This window comes from Narcine bancroftii, chromosome 7, assembly GCF_036971445.1.
Source record: "Narcine bancroftii isolate sNarBan1 chromosome 7, sNarBan1.hap1, whole genome shotgun sequence".
Classification (NCBI taxonomy): Eukaryota; Metazoa; Chordata; class Chondrichthyes; order Torpediniformes; family Narcinidae; genus Narcine; species Narcine bancroftii.
The window spans coordinates 62415888-62438713 of NC_091475.1; the positions used below are offsets into that span (position 1 = coordinate 62415888).

General features: G+C 39.1%; 1 protein-coding gene across 10 annotated transcripts in view; it reads left to right on the forward strand.

Annotated features, from left to right (window-relative positions):
• Positions 1 to 22826, forward strand: part of LOC138738967 (zinc finger and BTB domain-containing protein 20-like) — a 462974-nt gene that overhangs the window by 162178 nt on the left and 277970 nt on the right. The window contains exon 3 of one of the 10 annotated variants that reach the window (XM_069890226.1): positions 1406 to 1422. The exons of the other annotated variants lie outside the window; for them this stretch is intronic. The gene's annotated coding sequence lies outside the window, so the exon portion shown is untranslated. The remainder of the gene's footprint in view (positions 1 to 1405; positions 1423 to 22826) is intronic. 10 annotated transcript variants of the gene reach the window in all.

A 22826-nucleotide genomic window follows, 5' to 3' on the forward strand; every position in this document is an offset into this window, starting at 1 on the left:
TCCTCCGAGTTCTTTCATCTGTTGTTTTTCAAAACAACAATCCATTAGTGAAGTCCCTTGGTGACTCTCCAAAGTTTGTACAATATAAAACACAGCATATTCTGTCACAATAGGCATTTGTAATTATTATGAGCTCATGTTTTAGTAAATTGGGATGATCACTATAAAGGACAGTATAGACAGGAGGGACTGAATGGTCACAGTTAACATTTAGCACTTCACACAAGCACCATCACAACACAAGTCACAGCCCAGTGACAACTCGATACATTGGAAGAACTGAAGGAAGGATTGTTACAGTCTGTTCCAGGTTTGATACATTTGTAAAGATACTGTTATCTTGAAGGGGAGAACCATTCTGACTGCTGGAGAGAAAACAGATTTTTGAAGCAGCTCTTGTGGCCAGACACAATTCTGAGCAATTGACCGATGATAGGAGGGTCTTTTGGAGAAGCAGGAGTTTTATGACCACAGTCCGTGTGGATGGACATTTCTTCATAGGCAACGCCAGGAGAATTTGTGAGTTTGTAACAGCGGCAGCTCCAGTCTTCCCATCAGCTCATCATTAATTCTTGGCATCAAATTTCAAAGGCCTCGCTTCTACACTGAATTTGAAAAACTGAACTTCAAAGTTGTTTAATCTTGTATTCGTGTGTGTGAGTTCTTAGACAACACATGGATGAAGGAAAAGGTTATTTACTTTACTTTAAAGTTTTAAACAGCAACATGAGGCCATGAGGCTGCAGCCTCCATTAGAGATCCTGCGTACTGTGTGTCAGCCCCCTGCTGGCAGCCAAGACTAATCAAACAGTAAGGCCTTGCTATTTGCCATGCTACTTTTACTAACATGTTTTCTTTGTATAACTGCAATTTTAATTTTTATATCAGGAATTTACATTTTCATTATTATCAATATTATTAACATTTTTAAAACTTGGTTTGTGTGTTCACATTTTACATCGACTAAAACTTGAAGAGCGAATAAGATAACACTACTTCATTCTTTAGCGGGAGTCTCTTAGGAGGATTCCCGTGTCTTGACGATCTCCTGATTGATTGTCATTGAATCTGAATTGTTGCCTCAGTCAATGTCTTAGCTGTGTATTCAGGTTGTTCAACAGGTTGTTCAACAGTATCCATCTACTATGGCTGGTCCCATTTGAAAATCTCGATGATTTCTTCACAGAACAGCACCTTCATCTGTCTGAATGGTGTATGATCTTGGCTGGATTTCACTAAGAACAGTTCTCTTCTGAGTCCATAAATTTGATTAGACTTTTAGCCTTACTTTGTCACCAGTGTAGTGTTCTGGCAGGTTTTTTGTTCCTCTGTCAAAGTAATACTTTTGCTTTACTTTCTGTTGTTCTTTGAACTTGCTAATTTTCTCCCCCTCTTTTGTTTTTAGGAGGTTCTCCTGAATAGGTAGGTTTGATCTCCATCCCATAAGGAGTTGTGCTGGTGACATATCACACTCGAGCAGCATTGTGCGGTATACGAGCATGCTCTGGTAGAAATCTGTCCACTGTCTTTTGCCTTGTTCATCAGCCTTTTCACTGCCTGTACTTATTTTTCCACTAGACCATTGGACTGTGGAATTTGAAGACTTGACGTTGTGTTAAGAAAGTCCCACTCTTAGGAAAATTGTCGAAACTTTAAATTGCAAAAACTGGGGTTCACTGTCTGTGAAGTCCTTGCTTGCCATGACATGTCCGGTGAATGTGGCTTTCATACCTGTTACTATAGCATCTGCAATGGTGGTGTTCAGTTTATACACCTCTGGAGTAATAGCCTGTGACTACAAGATAGTCCTTCCCTTGACATTCGAGTAGTTCAGCGTCTACCTTCTGGTAAGGTCTATATGGTGCTGGATGTGGCTTTAGTGGTTCGGCAGGATTGCATGCTTAATATTTTTGGCATACTGTACAGTTTGACACTTCATTTGCTACATCATTGTTGATTCTTGGCCAGTACATCACCTCTGGTACTCTTTTCTTACATGTTTTAATTCCGAGATGACCTCCATGGATCTTTTTTAGCATCTCGTTTCTCAGACTCTGGGATAATAAAACACAACATATTCTGTCACAATATGCTTCTAAAAGGATGTTATTTGTCTTTATTATATAAAAAATAATGAATGTATCATTTAACAGTGCAGGTTCCATTTAAAAAAATATATATATACATTTAAAACTACAATAAAATTCACATAATTAATAATAATACAAATCCAATCCAAATACATGTAGCATATATAAAGGAAAAGAAAGAATACCCCCCCCCCCACCATATACCACCTCATCTCCCTCTATCCCTCTACTAAAAGAAAAAAATAGAGAAAAAAGGGGACAAAAGATCCTCAACAGGAGTGCCTATTACTTTAAAGTTTCTTTTAATTGTTATTTATTGAGACCTTAAGAAAAATGGAATGTCAAAGCTTCATTTAAATATTCACATCCACAATTTGTAAATATGGGTACCATATCTTCCAAAATATATAGTATTTATCTCTTAAACTAATTTTCCTGAGTGGAAACAACTCTGAATTTCACCATGTCATCTTTCTATACCCAAATCTGTGTCAGACTTCCAAGTTATGGCAATACACTTTCTTGCTATTGCTGAATAATTTGATCAAACTTATTTTGATACATATTCAATATTCAAGTTTAATACCCTTTATATCACTCAATAAAAATAGTATTGGATTCTGTGTGAATTTAATCTCCGTTATTGGTTCCATTAAATTACTTTTTTCTAACCAAAATGGTTTAACTCTAGGACACTGCCAAGTAGAATGCAAAAATGCAGCAATTTCCTGTGCATATCTAAAACGTAAATCTGAAAGGGTCTAATTTTAAAAAAAATTTAGATTGTATCAAATATAATTGATGAATTAAATTATATTGTAGCAATCTATAGCCCCTTACACACTTGCATCCCACTAAATTGGCCATTCAGTGTCCTGGGAATAGAATGGGGATTTGGCTTTTCACACTTGACTACTGCCAACTGAATGCTTTCACACTTGCAAAGGGCCATACATGGGGTTAGGACTGTTCTACCTTATACTGGTGACTTCATGACACATTGAATAATGGTGGACCTGCTCTAAATCCTGATCAATGTATTATGATCTTATATTTGAACAAAATATAAATTTGCAAATTCATGCAATATTGTAACATAATTAAGCTTTATGTACAGCACAGTCTGAGTCTTTCAGCCCCTGTTGTTGTTGTACCGACCTATCTTTTTTCTTTCTTTGGCTTGGCTTCGCGGAGGAAGATTTATGGAGGGGTAAATGTCCACGTCAGCTGCAGGCTCGTTTGTGGCTGACAAGTCCGATGTGGGACAGGCAGACATGGTTGCAGCGGTTGCAGGGGAAAATTGGTTGGTTGGGGTTGGGTGTTGGGTTTTTCCTCCTTTGTCTTTTGTCAGTGAGGTGGGCTCTGCGGTCTTCTTCAAAGGAGGTTGCTGCCCGCCGAACTGTGAGACGCCAAGATGTACGGTTTGAGGCGATATCAGCCCACTGGCGGTGGTCAATGTGGCAGGCACCAAGAGATTTCTTTAGGCAGTCCTTGTACCTCTTCTTTGGTGCACCTCTGTCACGGTGGCCAGTGGAGAGCTCGCCATATAACACGATCTTGGGAAGGCGATGGTCCTCCATTCTGGAGACGTGACCCACCCAGCGCAGCTGGATCTTCAGCAGCGTGGACTCGATGCTGTCGGCCTCTGCCATCTCGAGTACTTCGATGTTAGGGTTGAAGGCGCTCCAATGAATGTTGAGGATGGAGCGGAGACAACGCTGGTGGAAGTGTTCTAGGAGCCGTAGGTGATGCCGGTAGAGGACCCATGATTCGGAGCCGAACAGGAATGTGGGTATGACAACGGCTCTGTATACGCTTATCTTTGTGAGGTTTTTCAGTTGGTTGTTTTTCCAGCCTATATAAACATTTATAAGGGACCATGGAAAAGTGCAAACAATAAATAACAATAGTGGACTATTTTTAAACAGGGTGGGAAAGTTTGTAGTGCTATAGCACTTAATTTATAAATAATGTGGGAAAGAGCAATGGCAGATCTGCCCTCACAGAATTCCATGTGGTGGAGAAAGGGCTATATTCCTGGATGCATACATGGAACATTCATAGAGGGGTTTCTCTGCCTCATGGCATTCTGGGAAGTCAGGTTGGCCATTGCTTTTTTTCCCCCCAGTCTTTATAAATTGTGTCCTATAGTGCGATCCGTTTTCCAAAACTGTTTAAAAATTGTCTGCATGTGCTATTTATTGCTGTTTATTGCCATTTATTTTCTCTCTCTCTCTCTTCCCCAGCCCCACTGCGACTTTCCTATGGCAAAGTTTATATCTTCATTTTAATCTTTTCTTCCTGTACTCACGCAAAAATTTGGGTTATTTCAATCCCACAGTACAATTTCCCGTTTCACACTTGCCTAATTGCAACGCTGGTGTCTGCAGACCCCGGGGATTGTACGAGGGTATGAGGCTGTAAATCACCAGTGTGAGATGACATCATCTGATGCCGGCGTTGATCTGATTTTGCTTTCACATTTGCCATTTGAAAGGCCGATTGGCCGTTAATTCCTGGTATCACTTGCAAGTGTGAAAGGGGCTTATATCACACATTTATTGTACTTTTCATACTTTATATATCTCAATTCACACATCAAGTTCATCTATTTGTTTATTTAAATCAACTTCCGATCTATGTCTAGATTTATGAAGCCCTATTTTTTGTTGGGGTTTTTTTGTATTAATCTATACATCATTGAAATAAATTTCTTTATAATCTCCATTACATAACAATTATTCTAATTTTGCCTCTGCTGGCCTCTTGACCAAAATTTTCACATAAAATTCTAATATTTTCTGGTACCTTGAACTTCTCCTTCATTCTATTAAAAGAAATAAATTTCCCTGCTTCATAAACATCCGCAATCTTCTTAATTCCCTGACACTGCCAAATTTTAAAAAAAGTATTCCCATAGAAAATGGAATCAATTTATTCTGAAATAATGTTACTTTTCTCGACAATAAACCGCCTTCCCCAATCTCTTTATCAACATTATTCCAAAACACAATTAAATGCTTCAATATGGGAGTTCCTCTATTCTCTGTTAACAATCTTGAATTCCATTTATGAATAAAATCTTGTGGGTTTGGTTCGCCTATTTTACTAAGTCCTATACCCTGACTACTAGCCCCCCCCCCCCCCCCCCCCACATCTCCATTGGGCCCACAAAACTCAAAACAGTCAACCACTTTACCTATCTCGGCTGCACCATTTCATCAGATGCAAGGATAGACAACGAGATAGACAACAGACTCGCCAAGGCAAATTGCGCCTTTGGAAGACTACACAAAAGAGTCTGGAAAAACAACCAACTGAAAAACCACACAAAGATAAGCGTATACAGAACCGTTGTCATACCCACACTCCTGTTCGGCTCCGAATCATGGGTCCTCTACCGGCATCACCTACGGCTCCTAGAACACTTTCACCAGCGTTGTCTCCGCTCCATCCTCAACATTCATTGGAGCGACTTCATCCCTAACATCGAAGTACTCGAGATGGCAGAGGCCGACAGCATCGAATCCACGCTGCTGAAGATCCAACTGCGCTGGGTGGGTCACATCTCCAGAATGGAGGACCATCACTTTCCCAAGATCATGTTATATGGCGAGCTCTCCACTGGCCACCGTGACAGAGGTGCACCAAAGAAGAGGTACAAGGACTGCCTAAAGAAATCTCTTGGTGCCTGCCACATTGACCACCGCCAGTGGGCTGATATCGCCTCAAACCGTGCATCTTGGCGCCTCACAGTTCGGCGGGCAGCAACCTGAAGACCGCAGAGCCCACCTCACTGACAAAAGACAAAGGAGGAAAAACCCAACACCCAACCCCAACCAACCAATTTTCCCCTGCAACCGCTGCAACCATGTCTGCCTGTCCCGCATCGGACTTGTCAGCCACAAACGCCGCCTGCAGCTGACGTGGACATTTTACCCCCTCCTTAAATCTTTGTCCGCGAAGCCAAGCCAAAGATATACACCCAAGCTGGAATTTTATTTAAATCATACATTCCATAAACAAAATGTCACTGGGCTGCTTTATAACAATTTATAAAATTAATAAATCATAATTCCACATCAATTTATCCAAAGAAACCTTTGCCATTTTTCCTTTCCATAAAAAATTTCCTAACACAAGCATTTAATTTTTAAAAACATTTTGAGCAATTGGTGGACGAATCAATTGAAAAAGATATTGTATTCTAAGAGAAATATTAATCTCAACACAATTTACTCTACCTTTTAAAGTAATAGGTAATGCATTCCATTTTTCCAAATTTTCTCTTATTCATTTTTAATAATAGAAAATTATTTAATTTAATAAAGTTTTTAAAATTTGGTTTCACTCAAATACCTAAATATTTTATTCCTGTATCTGGCCATCTAAAATTAATTACACTCTTACATTTTGCATAATCCCCATTTACTGTGTATAATTTCACTTTTTTCCCCAATTAACTTTATAACCAGATATTTATGTATATTCTTTTAATCTAAATTTAAATTGTAGCAAAGAATTAAATGGATCTGTTAAATAAGTCAAGACATCTTCCACAACAAACTTATTTTATGTTTTCAGTAAAATGGGATTATCATTGTAAGGGTTAGTGTAGACAAGAGGAATGGACTGGTCACAGTTAACACAAGCATAACACAACACAATTCAATACATTGAAGAACTGAGGGAAGGCTTGTCACAGTCTGTTTCAGATTCAATATATTTGCAAAGACGTGATTTTGTGAGGGAGAACCATTCTGATGGCTTTTTGAAGCAGCTCTTGTGGTCAGCCATTTTGTGGAATTTAGAGCAAAGCTTTCTCTGTGAATGACTGGGCCTTTTTGGTAAATTGACCTGTGCCAGGAGGGTCTTTTGGGGAATCAAATTGCTTCATTTTTATTTTGACTAACAGTGAAGTTAACTTGGAGAGACTATTTCATTTTGAGTGCGACTTAACAGAGAAGGCCACTCAGAGATATCGACACTAGGGTCTTGAAAGCTTCTTGGAGATAACCCAGTTCGAGTCTTGCCTTCAAAAGAACCAGGAATGTTGTGACCACAGCTCATGTAGATGGACATTTCTTCAAAGGCAGCACAACGAGAATTTGTGAGTCTGTAGTAGCCACAACTCCAGTCTTCCCATCAGTTCAACATTAATGGTGGGCATCAAATTTCAAAGGAGTGTTTAAAAGTTTAAAAATTAAGACTATAGTTTAAGAGAGAGAAATAAAATTAGTGTTTTAAAATTGAACATTGTCTGATTTATTGTCTATTGCTGCTTGCTACATGTGGTTTGTAACATCTTTACATGACCTTTTGGCCAAAGAAATGGTTGATATGTCATAATCCTGAAAATTTGAAGCCATAATGATAAAGACTCACCATACTTTTGGTTAGAAAATTCAAGGATTTAACAAAGTGTGACAAATGGAAAGTGTTTCATCATTATATGTTTCAATGTTGTGTTAGGCCAATTATGAGAAAGCTTTAGGAGGCAGGAATAAGGTATTCACAGCCTGGAACTTGATCTTGCACCTACTGTATTTGGTGTGGCTGGTTCAGATAAATGTTGAAAATTGGTGATTGATCATTCTTCTTGTTGGAGATGATCAGTGCCTGCTGTTTCATTTGCTGTTAATCAGCCCCTGCTGTTTCATTTATTGAGGAGTTGCAGTTGGAATTAAACATTCACTCATCAGCGAACATCTCCATATCTGGTCTCATTATGGAACGAATAGCCAAACTCCAGTATCTCTATTGTTATCGTGCAGAAACATGCAGATGATCAGCCTGCAGGTGATGCCACCAAACCTTCTTTGGTGATGGTCATCAAGGTCTTCAACCCAGATTCCATTCTACATCTTTGCTATTGTTAGTGCTGCTTCCAATTTTAGTTCAGTGTGGAGGAGGTTGGAAATCAGGAGCTGGTTTCTTTGTTCACATTGAGTTTTCATAGGGTCTGGACCCACTTGCTGAATACTAGTGCACTGATGGATCTGTCCTATTATGGGACAGGACATACACCAGCCTATCTATCTGGTATCATTTATAATGCCTTTATCATAGATGTTGTGCTGACCCATATATTCCTAAAAGAAAAGTACTAACCCCCCCCACACACACAACCCCATAAACCTCTGTTTTTCTTTCATCCATGTGTCGAAGAGTCTCTTAAATACCCTCAATGTGTCAGCCTCCACCACCGTTCCCGGCAAGGCATTCCAGGCACCCACAACTCTAAAAAAAAAACTTACCCCTGATGTCTCCCTTAAATTTCCTTCCCTTAACTTTGTGCATATGTCCTCTGGTGTTTGCTGATCCTGCCCTAGGAAACAGGTGCTATATATTGGAGCAGATTTCATATCATCCACAAACTTACTGACCTCTTTGCCTCTTCATCTAGGTCATTTATAAAAGTCACAAAGAGCTTGGGTCCCAGAACAGATCCCTGCAGCACTCCACTAGTCATGGACCTCCAGGCAGAATGTTTTCCTTCCACTATTACTCTGCTTTCTTTTTTCATGCCAATTTTTTATCCACTTAGCCAAGGTTCCACTGATCCTGTGCCTCTTAACTTTTTGGATGAGTCTCTTGTGGGGGACCTTGTCAAATGCATTGTTAAAATTCATGTAGACCACATCTACACCCCTACTGTTATGGAGTCCAGAGAACCCAAACACCAGCAGCAATAGATATGCACTACAACACAAATTTACTTAAACAAAAGTAGTTTTTTTAATTATAATTGAACAAGAAAACAGAATTAAACTTTAACTTGATAGTTTGTTGCTTTTTCTGCTAAATGCATTCTGAAAAAGTCCTGCAAAAATTCTGTGTTTTGAAATGTGTTTGTGTGCAAGCTGCTCTAGCAATTCCTCCCAAACCACCTCAAAATACTCTGTCACCCTACCCTCATCAATTTCTTTTGTTACTTCCTCAAAAAACTCAGACTCCTGAGGCATGACCTTCCCTTCACAAAGTCATGCTGATTGTCCTTGAGTAGACTGGACTTCTCCAAATGCTCATAGATCTTATCCTTAAGAATCCTCTCATTAGTTTGCACACCACTGATGTAAGACTCACTGGTCTAAAATTCCCAGGATTCTCCCTATTACCTTTTTTAAACAAGGGGATTACATTTTCCATTCTCCAATCCTCCAGCACCTCCCCTGCCACCAAAAAGGATTCAAAGATCAGAGCTATTTCTTCTCTCACTTCCCACAGCAACCTGGCCCTGGGGTCATCAATCTTGATGTTTTTAATAAGATCCAACACTTCCACAACCTAATTTGGAAAATAATATTTTCTCATTATTTAGACACTCTGAGAATCTTTGAATTATTCTTTATTCATTTCCCAGGGATTTTGTTCAAAATTGTCCACTTTGTCCTGAACAACATGCTTCCATTTACAAAATCCATTCAAAATTGTCCCACAAACTCATTTCCCATTTTTGTGAATATAAGATACATCATGAATCAATCTGGCAGTATTTTGAAATTATTTTCAATTAAACAAATTCATTCATTTCTCTATTTGAGGCATTTGAGCATTTTTTGATATGTCCTTTACTGTGTTCTTTCTCCTCAACCCTTTGCACTTCATTCTGTTCTCTCCCTACTTCATCATATGCTTTTCAGGTTCTCCTCAGCTACATCTTCCATGCCATATTCGAGATTAATTATTTGCAACTGAAAACTGATTTATCCGAATATGGCAAGTTTGCTACTTGTGAATAAATTGACTTTAAATGACTAAATTTTGCTGAAATTGAAATACTGAACATTTTCTTGTTATATTAACATGTGGCAACTAGTTAATTTTAAGAAAATGTGCATAAAGTAATATAATTTATAAAAAAATTTAGACATGGAGTACTATAACAGGCCAATTCGGCCCTACGACTTTGTGCCGCTGGCTTTACACCCCATTAATGTACATCCCAGGATGTTTTTGAAGGATGGGAGGAAACCAGAGCCCCCAGGAGAAAACCCATGCAGACACGGGGAGAATGTATAAACTCCTTACAGACAGCTCAGGATTCGAACCCAGGTCCGATCCTGATCACTGGCGCTGTAAAGGCTTTATGCGAACCATACGGCAACTGTGCCACCTTTAAATAATAATTTTAAAGCTATCTCTTAAGATTTGTAAATGGGCACGATTGGTGATTTATTTGATCTTGCTACAACTAATTTTGTTGGTCAAAGCTGGTTTCCAATGTGATTGTTTCAGTTCAAAACATATTGAAGACTTCTGAAATTCCTTTTAATATTTTGCTGTTTTGATCAGTACGGTGTGAATTAGGTTGATGGTTGAGCATTAGCTCTTGGGGAGTCTAAAACTAAAGCACAGTGGTTTAAGATGAGAAGGGGAAGATTTGTAAGGTATCTGAGAGACAACGTTTTCCTCACGGAAGGCGTTGGGTGTATGGAATGAATTGGCAGCATGGATGTGTTCGGCTGGAAGGCCTTTTTTTAGCTTTGTTACTCTGACTATTTTATATTGCATCGGGCTGCCAAAAATGCTTAAAATTCCTTCTTTCTAAATGCCTCTTAATCAGCATTAATCAAGTTTGTATGTAGCCATTCACAAATTGTCTTTTTTTGTTCAAAATTGTACCAATTTTTAAGACAAATGCCAACAATGCATTTATCTCTGTTGCAAATGAAATGTTGGCATTTGTTTTTGTTTTGTTGAGAACTGTGTGCTAAATAATACAAAGTTAATTAAATTACTGAAATTCAAGGAACGCACACACACACACACACACACACACACACACACACAAAAGTAATACGGTACAACTCCTATTATCCAAAATAGTCAGGAGCAGGCCTATTTTGAATAAATGGTTTTTTTCAGAGAACTGATCATTTTTTAAAAACAGCCCAGTAGCAACAGCAAATCACTTGTAACTTGTTTTAAAACCAACAATAATGTAAGGATTTTTAAGGATTAAAATTATGTTTAATTTTCACCAAAAAAAAATGCTGGCCACTGCTGATCACTGACGCTTCCCCACTGAGGCCCTGCTTGTGCCAGGAGCCGGAGTCCCACTCCTTCCCAGGAGCCTGAGGTCCACTGCTGCTGCCGCTGGCAGCCCGATATCCCAAATCAGTTCAGCTCTGGAAAAAAATTTGGATAACTGAGGATTTTAGAGAATCTAATTCGAATAATCTGAGTTGTACTACATTTAGAATGTAACATAGATGAAATTCTTTAACTTTTGTCTACTGTCATCACTTTGTCCAGCACCCCTCACAGAAACCTGCAGCACTTGGTGTTCCTAGGCATGTCCCCTCCAAGTACTGGGCAGGCCTAACTGCTGTGTGTTTATATATATATATATTTTTTTTAATGAATATATACATACACACACATTTTTGCAATTCATATAAATGAAGTTTGTTTCAGAAGAAAAAATAAATTGAATGTTTTTCCTTTGAAGCCAGTGTGTCCAAATATTTTTTTCATTTAAATGTTATACTTTACCTAGAACTCCAGAAGAAAGTTTTCAGCAACCAATTTGGAGATTGGAGAACTTTAAAACAAATCCTTTAGCTTGATTAAAATCAGACTCCATTTTCTGCATATTTAATGTTGGATTACATATTTAGAATCATAAATTGGTCGAGCTGTGATTACATTAAACATTAATATTTGCTTCCACATAATAAACCCTCTGGTCTGAATTGTTTGTAATATCTTGTACTCTAACTTATCTACAGTAGACCAGGAGTTAAATTCTGGCTGAGCAAATATTTACTTTAACCAAATATTCTCATTAACTGGATTTCTATTAACAAGCATGTAATGTACTATATTAATGCATTCTCTTTTAGATTAACTACATGTGTACACACTTCAGTGGTGTACAAAAATGCTGGTTAATAGGGTTTTGTATTAATACTTTGCCCTCAGACAGCTCCAAGAAAAGTGCAGAGAACAAAACAAAGGACTCTACATCACCTTTGTTGACCTCACCAAAGCCTTCGACACCGTGAGCAGGAAAGGGCTTTGGCAAATACTAGAGCGCATCGGATGTCCCCCAAAGTTCCCCAACATGATTATCCAACTGCACGAAAACCAACAAGGTCGGGTCAGATACAGCAATGAGCTCTCTGAACCCTTCTCCATTAACAATGGCGTGAAGCAAGGCTGTGTTCTCGCACCAACCCTCTTTTCAATCTTCTTCAGCATGATGCTGAACCAAGCCATGAAAGACCCCAACAATGCAGACGCTGTTTACATCCGGTACCGCACGGATGGCAGTCTCTTCAATCTGAGGCGCCTGCAAGCTCACACCAAGACACAAGAGAAACTTGTCCGTGAACTACTCTTTGCAGATGATGCCGCTTTAGTTGCCCATTCAGAGCCAGCTCTTCAGCGCTTGACGTCCTGCTTTGCGGAAACTGCCAAAATGTTTGGCCTGGAAGTCAGCCTGAAGAAAACTGAGGTCCTCCATCAGCCAGCTCCCCACCATGACTACCAGCCCCCCCACATCTCCATCGGGCACACAAAACTCAAAACGGTCAACCAGTTTACCTATCTCGGCTGCACCATTTCATCAGATGCAAGGATCGACAATGAGATAGACAACAGACTCGCCAAGGCAAATAGCGCCTTTGGAAGACTACACAAAAGAGTCTGGAAAAACAACCAACTGAAAAACCTCACAAAGATAAGCGTATACAGAGCCGTTGTCATACCCACACTCCTGTTCGGCTCCGAATCATGGGTCCTCTACCGGCACCACCTACGGCTCCTAGAACGCTTCCACCAGCGTTGTCTCCGCTCCATCCTCAACATCCATTGGAGCGCTCACACCCCTAACGTCGAGGTACTCGAGATGGCAGAGGTCGACAGCATCGAGTCCACGCTGCTGAAGATCCAGCTGCGCTGGATGGGTCACGTCTCCAGAATGGAGGACCATCGCCTTCCCAAGATCGTATTATATGGCGAGCTCTCCACTGGCCACCGTGACAGAGGTGCACCAAAGAAAAGGTACAAGGACTGCCTAAAGAAATCTCTTGGTGCCTGCCACATTGACCACCGCCAGTGGGCTGATAACGCCTCAAACCGTGCATCTTGGCGCCTCACAGTTTGGCGGGCAGCAGCCTCCTTTGAAGAAGACCGCAGAGCCCACCTCACTGACAAAAGGCAAAGGAGGAAAAACCCAACACCCAACCCCAACCAACCAATTTTCCCTTGCAACCGCTGCAATCGTGTCTGCCTGTCCCGCATCGGACTGGTCAGCCACAAACGAGCCTGCAGCTGACGTGGACTTTTTACCCCCTCCATAAATCTTCGTCCGCGAAGCCAAGCCAAAGAAGAAAGAAGTATTAATACTTTGAAATGTTTGGTGTCTGCTGGTTCACTGGAATGTTCCTAGCTGCAGTTTCTAAAAAAATGTGTGGATTCCAAAAAAAATGAAGGCAATTTTGGTGGCCTGGGGTAAATTGTTTCTTAGTAACTATGTGCCTTAATATGTTGTTATTAAGTTTTACAATATTGCACATGTATATTATGTTCAAGATAGTAACTTAAAATGCCATTTAATAGTTAAATAATGCAATATTGCCCTGAACTGACATTTTTTGATCACTTTTTGTTTTAGCAAAGCTTGTGGAGTTTCCAGGTTATTCCTCAGATTTCAGATTTATTGTCAGATTTATTATATGACATCTCATACAGTAGAACCCCGATATAATAGGACAGTTTAGATCCAAAAAAAATCTCAACACAAAAAAGTAGAGTTGTTCTAAATCGGGGTTTCAATGAATAGTTGAAATAGCTACAGTTGAAATTAAAACACAAATTAAGTTTTAATAAACCAACCATCCCCGCTCCTGGCAGCAGCCTAAAGTCCCCACTCTTGTCAGCAGCCCTAAGTCCCTGCTCCCAGCGGCAGGCCAAGATGCCCAATGTAGCCCAAAGTCTTCACTCCCCGCGGCAGCCTGATACCTGAGTCCAGTGACTCATTGTGTTATATCCAGATTCGAGTTAATTCAGGTCGTGTTAAATTGGTGTTTCACTATACAATCCTGAGATTCCTGTTTCCTGTCGGTGCGGCAGAATTACCACTAATTAGTAGTGCAAAAATAAATGACACACCATGAAGATATAAACAAATAAAGAGCTGTGAACAGATAGCAATGTAAACAAACTAACTGCAATACAGAGAGAACAAAAGGAAAATCAATAAAGTGCTCATAAGAATCCTTAAACAAGTCCTTGATTGAGTTTGTTGTTGAGGAGTCTGATGATGGAGGGGTAGCAGCTGTACCTGAACCTGGTGGTGTGAGTCTTGTGGCACCGATACCTCGTTCCTGATTACAGCAGCGAGAACAGAGCATTTGCTGGGTGATGAGGATCTTTGATGATTGCTGCTGCCCTCCTATGGCAGTGTTCCCTGTAAATGTTCTCAATGGTGGGGAGGGTTTTGCCTGTGACATCCTGGGCTGTGTCCACTACTGTTTGGAGGGCTTTATGCTCAGGGGTATTGGTGTTCCCATACCAGTCCATGATGCAGCCGGTCAGCACACTTGCCACCACACCTCTGTAGAAATTTGCCAGGGTTTCTGGTGTCATACCAAACCTTTGCAAACTCCTGAGGAAGTTGAAGCACTGATGTGCTTTCTTCATGATGCCATTGGTTTGTTGGGTCTCCCTGTCCATAATGTATTTTTTTTGCCCCTAAAGACCTACGCACTGATGAAGCTGCAAAACTTGAGAAGCAATGCTTTTAACAGAGCTTTTTGCAATGTTCTTCTCTTATTAGGAAGCAGGAAAATTTCTGTTCAGGAGCTGCTGAACATGGCAACTGATAGAAAGCAAGAGTTAGAAAGCACATGACCCAATTTTTGTTTAGTCAGCAGGAGGATATAAAACCTGGCTCTGGTAACTTTCAGATCATTATATGGGGTCACAGCATATTCTTCAGACTGAGGGGATTCCAGCTCAACCACCTAGAAAGAATTTCTCATGTCCTTCTGATTAATAAAGTTATGTGTGACAAGGGACAGCAAGGGATGATTATACTTTCATATAAATTAAAGTGGAGCCAGAGTCAGCAGGGTGCTATATTTCTTCGGCATCTAGAGGTGACAAAGATTTATTCCCGACGTTTTGGACCTGAGCCCTTCTTCAAGGAAAAATCTGAAAAAGCAAAAGCAAGGTGTATCAGAAAGTCTCAGAATTCAAACATTTGGGGAGGAACAAAAGGTGTTAATTGGATATGATATGGGTCTTGGTGGAATTTATCCTGTCTTTGCAAAAGGAGACAAGTAATGAAGAGTCGACAGTAGTTGGGGGGGTGGGGGGAGCAAGGGGGGGGGGGTGTTAACAAAAACCAGAGGTGTTCCTCCAATTTACTGGTGTTCTTAGTCTGGCAGTACATGAGGCCATGGACAGACATGTCGGCAAGGGAATGGGATGGAGAACTGAAATGGGTGGTCACTGGGAGATCCATGCTAGTGCAGCGGACAGAGCTGAAGTGCTCAACAAAGCCATCTCCCAGTCTGTGTTCAGTCTCTTGAGACTTATCTCTGTGACTTCAGGAAATGCTCCAATTACACCCACACCTCCTCCCTCAGCACCATTCAGGCCCCAAACAGTCCTTCCAAGTGAAGCAAAAGTCATTTACTGCATCTGGTGCTCCCGCTGTGGTCTCTACATTGGAGAGACTGGATGCAGACTGGGAGATTGCTTTGATGAGCACCTCGGCTCTGTCTGCCGCAGTAGTATGGATCTCCCAATGTCCACCCATTTCAGTTCTCCATCCCACTCCCTTGCCGACTGTCTGTCCATGGTCTCGTTTACTGCCAGACTGAGGGCACCTGAACATTGGAGGAACAACACCTCATCCTTCTGGATACCCTCCACCCAGTTGGCATTAATATCAACTTACCTGGCTTTCATTAAAACCACCACTCCACCTTCTTGCTTTTGATGGTAGGTGAGATTCAAACAAGAGGTCACAATTTAAGAGTTGGGGGCAAAAGTTTAGAAGTAACATGAGGGGAAACTTCTTCACTCAGACAGTCGTGGCTGAGTGGAATGACCTTCTGGAAGAGGTGGTCACAGCAAAGTCAATTTTGTCATTTAAGGAAAAGTTGGATAGGTATATGGATGAGAGGGGATTGGAGGGTTATGGGCAAAGTTTAGGTAGGTGGGACTAGAGGAGATCACTTAGATCGGTACAGACTCTTGGGGCCAAGATGGCCTATTTCTGTACTGTAATTGTTATATGTTGAGGATGAACGCTTCCACCAGCGTTGTCTTCGCTCCATCCTCAACATTCATTGGAGCGACTTCATCTCCAACATCGAAGTACTCGAGATAGCAGAGGCCGACAGCATCGAATCAACGCTGCTGAAGATCAAACTGCGCTGGGTAGGTCACGTCTCCAGATTGGAGGACCATCGCCTTCCCAAGATCGTGTTACATGGCGACCTCTCAACTGGCCACTGAGACAGAGGTGCACCAAAGAAGAGGTACAAGGACTGCCTAAAGAAAGCTCTTGGTGCCTGCCACATTGACCACCGCCAGTGGGCTGATATCGCCTCAAACTGTGCATCTTGGCGCCTCACAGTTCGGCGGGTAGCAACCTCCTTTGAAGAAGACCGCAGAGTCTCACTGACAAAAGACAAAGGAGGAAACACCCAACCCCAACCAACCAATTTTCCCTTGCAACCGCTGCAACCGTTTCTGTCTGTCCCGCATCGGACTTGTCAGCCACAGACGAGCCTGTAGCTGACATGGACATTACCCCTCCATAAATCTTCGTCCGCGAAGCCAAGCCAAAGAAGAAGAAGAGATAGGAGACAAAGATTTATTGTAGACGTTTCATGCCTAAGCCCATCAAGGAAAAATCAGAAAAGGCTGAAGCAGGATACATCAGAAAGTCTCAGAATTCAAGCAATGGGGAGGAACAAAAGGTGTTTACCATATAAAACAGCTGAGTTTCTCCAGCTTTGCTGCTTTTTCACTACAATCACAGTGTCTGCAGCCTATCATGTTTCTTTACAGTCCAGTAGAGGCAAAGGGGAAAACCCGCAGTATAATAATTCTCTGTTCTTAATTCCTTTGGTATCCATGAGTAGGAAATGATTAATAGCTGCATTGGAAGGAAATTTCATCTTTATTTGTCAAATGATTTCAGATATTTTCTGGTGGAAAAAATGGATGGTAACTTACTCCTTGGAATAGTTTTGATCATTCTTACTTCAATATATTAAAGAAACATTTAGAGTACAAACATTAAAATTTACATAAACAAAGCAGTAATGTTGATTGTGTCATCAAGAGTTGTTATGATAGCATCTATGTCATGAGATCTCTATACTTAGCTTTGTATTGACACCAATAGATATGGAATAGAACCCAAAGCATACGTAATCAAAGATTAAAGGAATGTCAGAGGAGGAGAAAACTCAGCAAGGCCAGTGAGTCTTGACAAAGCTATTTAAGTGGAAATCAATCATATTGCAAACTGTCCTGAACTATAAGAAAATTACTGTGTGATTATTTGACCAATAAATACATTGGCCATTTCATTCTTGTGCTATTTATTCAAATTCTTATGACATGCATTTTCACAATCTTTGGTGAAATGTACTTGGCTTCTTAAAATGTGAAGGTTGTGCTAACTCACAAATTATCCATCAGTGCTAAACATCTTGGTCTTGCCAGTTCTGCCTCTGTTAGATTACTTTATATGATTATACTATGAAAATTCTTCAAAATTTGGTGAATTCTATGTTATCAAAATGCCTTTTTCACGTTTAACTTGAGAACATTGTACTTAAGAAATTCAAAACACTGAAAGAAATTACAGATTTAAATTAAAGCTAAAAAGTTCCAATTGACCTAACTAATTTAAAATATCAACTAGAATGTGTAAAATTGAGCTGAGCTCAACCTTTTTCTTCATGAGTGCGACAAAAATTAGTTCAGCTCAATTCTGCTCTCACATTAGGAGAGTTGCAAAAATTCTTGACACTCTTGGGCCATGGGTCTTAAAAGTTGAATTATACAATGAGATAGTTGACCCACCCTGCAATAAAATAACACAGCAGAACCAAAGAACCTACAATTAGTTCTTTATTGTTTAATGCTAATGGAATCAAGGGGTATAAAGAGTGAGTAGATAATCTCACTCGTCTTATACTGAGCCTTACTCAAAGCTTACAAGATATTTATCCCTTTTTATACTTAACCAAGCATGTTTCCAGGAAATTTCACTAATTTTGCATAACTTATGATTCTGGTTATTACAGCCAGATGTTTATATGCGGACAAAGTCATTTGTGCAGAGTTGGCAACCACAGGATGGTTTTTCTCTGTAAATCACTTAGCTTAACTTATGTGTGCATTATTCTTGGGGCCATACTGTGGGAGTTTCCCTTAGGTTATCATGCTTGATGGTTTTAGTCACTGTGACACAGCACAAAGAAATAAAAATACAAAACAATTATGTCTTCAGCTGATTCATTAATCCCTTCTTATATACATCCTTTCACAATAGCAGTTTACATGCTATGATTTGCCTTGTTGGAGTCAATATTCTACTATTTGTATTTATATTCATTTGACAGTTTTCTTGATTGCTGAAATTCTCAACTCTTTATCGATTAATAATCCTTCTCCCTTACCAAAGGTTTCATGACAGATGCAATCTTAATTCCACCTATTCTTTTTTTATATTCTGCACTTTGCACTTGGAAACTAACAAAAATGTGTTAATGAAAGCGGATGTTATTTGAGAAAAATTTCAGATTGTATGTTTGTGTGTTCATTTTAATTTTTTCTTCTCTGGTCAGAACAAAACCATCCTTTATAATTTTTCTTGAATATTTTCTGACTTTAACAATAAGATTAATTGAAGTTTTAAATAGTTGGGTATTGCTTTCCTATGATTGTTGATTTTAATGGGATATTTGACAGTGGTACACAATTTGTTTTTGGAGGACCTGATTCACAATCTGAATCATTGATAGAAAATGTCACTTGGGTGAAATAAAGGTGATGAAGTCCTTGCATCATTTCATCTACATCCAGAGTTTGACTCCTCATCGAGTCCACTGGGGAGAGAGCCAAGTTCCTTCAGTTTCATGGGATTTGGGAGTATTTTTGCGAGTTACAGTTAATTTGAATATATTTAGTTCTATTTAAATATTTAATAGCCTACTGCATATTTTGGTTTATAAGTTGACTATTGAAACACCAAAAATACATACAAAAATAGGGGTCGTCTTATTGGCCAGATACAAAAATGAGACTTTAAGTTCTACTAAAAAATCAGTCGACATATATAAGATGACCCAGGTTTTAACTTTGTATCATCGGTCATGTACGATAACACCACCATAAACCTTGTCCTTTTATGGCCTGCAGTTTTCACACCTTTTCATTCCACTGTTTTATTGCCTATCATGTCGAAGTCCATGGGGGTTTTGTCCATGTTTCCAATATTTGACAATGGAAATTGGTGTTTCTGCCGCTGACGTATAATAAACTGCTGAAAGCTAATAACTTTATGATCGAGATCTTCTGTTAGTTTCTGAGCAAATTTTGTTTTTTTTGTCGCAATACCAGATTTTTCCAGTTCATGAAATAGTTGCACCAGCCGACTGTACCTTTAAAATCTTCATTGCGTTCTGGGTTTGACATGGCCCACCTCAATGCATATGCTCTGATTTTATTTCTTGTTTCTATGTAGCAATTTTGCATCTGTTTGAGCACGCATCCTGCAATGTGATTTACCAATTCTGGGCAAGAAACAAAAAAAAAACATAATAACAATTCATAGTGCACAAAAGGTAAGGCAGTGTTTTGTTTCATTGATCATTCAGGAATCTGATGGCAGCAGAGAGGAAGCTGACCTTGTGCCACTGAGTGCTCATCTTTATGCTCCTGTACCTTTTTCCCAATAGTAGCAGAGTAAAGAGGGCATGGCCTGAGGGGTGGGGGTCTTTATGGATAAAGACTGCTATTTTAAGACACTGCCTCATGTCAATGCTCTCGATGGAGTGAAGCCTATGATGACGCAGGCTGAGTTAACAACCCTCTGGAGTTTATTCTTTTATTTGAAAATTTTATTTTTCATTTGTATCAATACATAGTATAATTCTTCATCATATAACAATAGAATGTAATAAAAAGATACAAAATGATATATTTTTTTCTTTTTATCTCCCTCCCTCCCCTCAAAAGAAAAAGGAAAAGAGCAAAAAGAAGAAACACCCAAATTTATTTATCATTCACTATTCATTTATTCCTAACATATTATTCGATCCTGTACATATTTAATTGGGAGGAGTGGGTGTTATGGACGATGTGGATGGACTCTTGCTGATGAAATCCATAAATGGTTTCCAAATCATATAAAAATTCTCAGGTTGATTCCTCAAATTATAAGTAATCTTTTCCAATGGTACACAATTTTTAATTTCCATATGCCATCTATCCAACCTTGTAAAATTATCTGGCTTCCATGTTACTGCCATACATTTCTGTGCCACCATTATTGCTACACTCAAAAATTTTCATTGATATTTGTCTAACTTCAATTTAGTATCAGTGTCACATAAGTCACCAAGCAAAAATATTCTGGGGTCTTTTGGTATCTGTATCTTCATAATTTATCCCAATAATATATTCAAGTCTTCCCAAAATTTTCACAAGACCAAACTGCCTGTAGTAAGGTTCCTGTTTATTTGTTACATCTGAAACATTTGTCAGAACAATTTGAATTAAGTCTATGTAATTTATGCAGAATGTAGTATAATTGGTGTAAAAAATTATATTGTACCATTTGATATCTAACATTAATTGTATTAATTACATTGGCATAAGTGATAAGTGATAATGAGATTAAGGGTTTTACAATAGAAGATAGAGAACATAAAATTAGCTTGTTTGCAGATGATGTTATTATCTTACAGAACCAGAACCACTAACCAGAAACACTCAATGTAGGAAAGAGTGAAGTGATGACTATGAATGATGGGGATTATACATTAAGTAAGCAGGTGATAAAGTTTAAGAGGCAAAAGGAAGCAATTAAATATTTAGGAATTAATATTGATAGAAAGTTAAATAATTAATTTAATTGAATTATCTACCATTACAAAAATAATAATGAATATTTAAAAAGATGGAAAGATTTACCAATAACTTTAATATTTTTCCGAGATTGCAATATTTATCTCAGCCATTACCCATTTCTATACCAACAAATTTTTTTCAAGGATTAATTAAAAATGTAAGAAAATTTATTTAGCATGATTAATGCCAAAAGTAGCTTTGGAAAAAACTAACTTGAAAATTTGATCGGGGGGATTACAGTTCCTGATTTTTGAAAATTATTATAAAGCAGATCAATTAAAATTTCTATCTTCTTGTTAGCAAATTGGGGAGAAGACAGCGTGGGTACATATTGAAATGAATAACATAGGAGAAACTAATCCAGAACATTTTTGTATAAATAGAACGAAGAACCTTTGAAAGGAGTACCAATTTTAAAACATTTATTCAAAATATGGAATGGAATTCATATAGAAAGAGGAATTAGGAATTACCTAATAGCTAAGTTGATATTAAAGCCAAGTCCACCTATTCCTTTTACTTTAAACAATCCTTTCTTTGTTATCTGGCACAATAACAGGATAAAGAGGATTGAAGAATGTTTCTTAGGTTCTTTTTTCTTGACCTTTGAACAAATAGAAAAGAAATACAATATACCAAATAATAATACTTTTTTCCTACTATCAGCTTAAATCATATATAAAAAAAGAAATTAGGCATCAATTTTAGACTTCCAGAACTGAGGAGCTCATTTGAGTATTTCATATTTTATTGAGAAATTTATTACTAATATGTATATACAATTGCAAGACACAATGCAGAAAAAGATCTATATAAGTAAAAAAAAAATGGGAAAAAGACTTAAATATACAAAGTCATGATGAGGCGTGGTCGAGATTGTGCCAGAATCCTCTGGAGTTTATTCTTGTACTGAGAGTTGATGCCTCCACACCAGGCAGTGATGCAACCAGCCAGAATGTTCGCCAGGGTACACCTGTAGAAGTTTACGGAAACCTTCAGTGACATACTGTACCTCCTCAGACACCTTACAAAATAAAGTCACTGGCGAACCTTCTTTGTGATTGTATCAATGAGGAGGCTTCAGGACAGATCCTGGGAGATTTTTACACCGATGAATTTGACACCCTCCTGAAGTCCAAAATCATCTCCTTGGTTTTGCTGACGTTTTGGACAAGGTTGTTGTCATTACACCATTCAAGGGGCTGATCTATCTCCCTCCTGTACACTTCTTCATTTCTGTTTGTGATTCTGCTGACAACTGTGGTGTCATCAGAGAACTGATAGATGGCATTGAAATTGTGCTTGGCCACACAGTCATGGGTGTATAACAAATAGAGAAGTGGGCTAAGCACACACCCTTGGGGTGTGCCTGTGTTGATGATCAGTGAGGAGGAGATATTGTTTCCAATTTGTACTGAGTATGGTCTTCCAATGAGAAAATCAAGGATCCAGTTGCTGAGTGGGGTACAGAGGCCTAGAGTTTGTAGCTTCATGACCAGCACTGAGGGAATAATGGTATTGAAGGCCGAACTGTAGTCTATGAAAAGCAGCTGTATGTATGAATTACTGTTTTCAAGGTGATCCTGAGTTAAGTGGAGAGCCAGCGATATTGGATCTGCT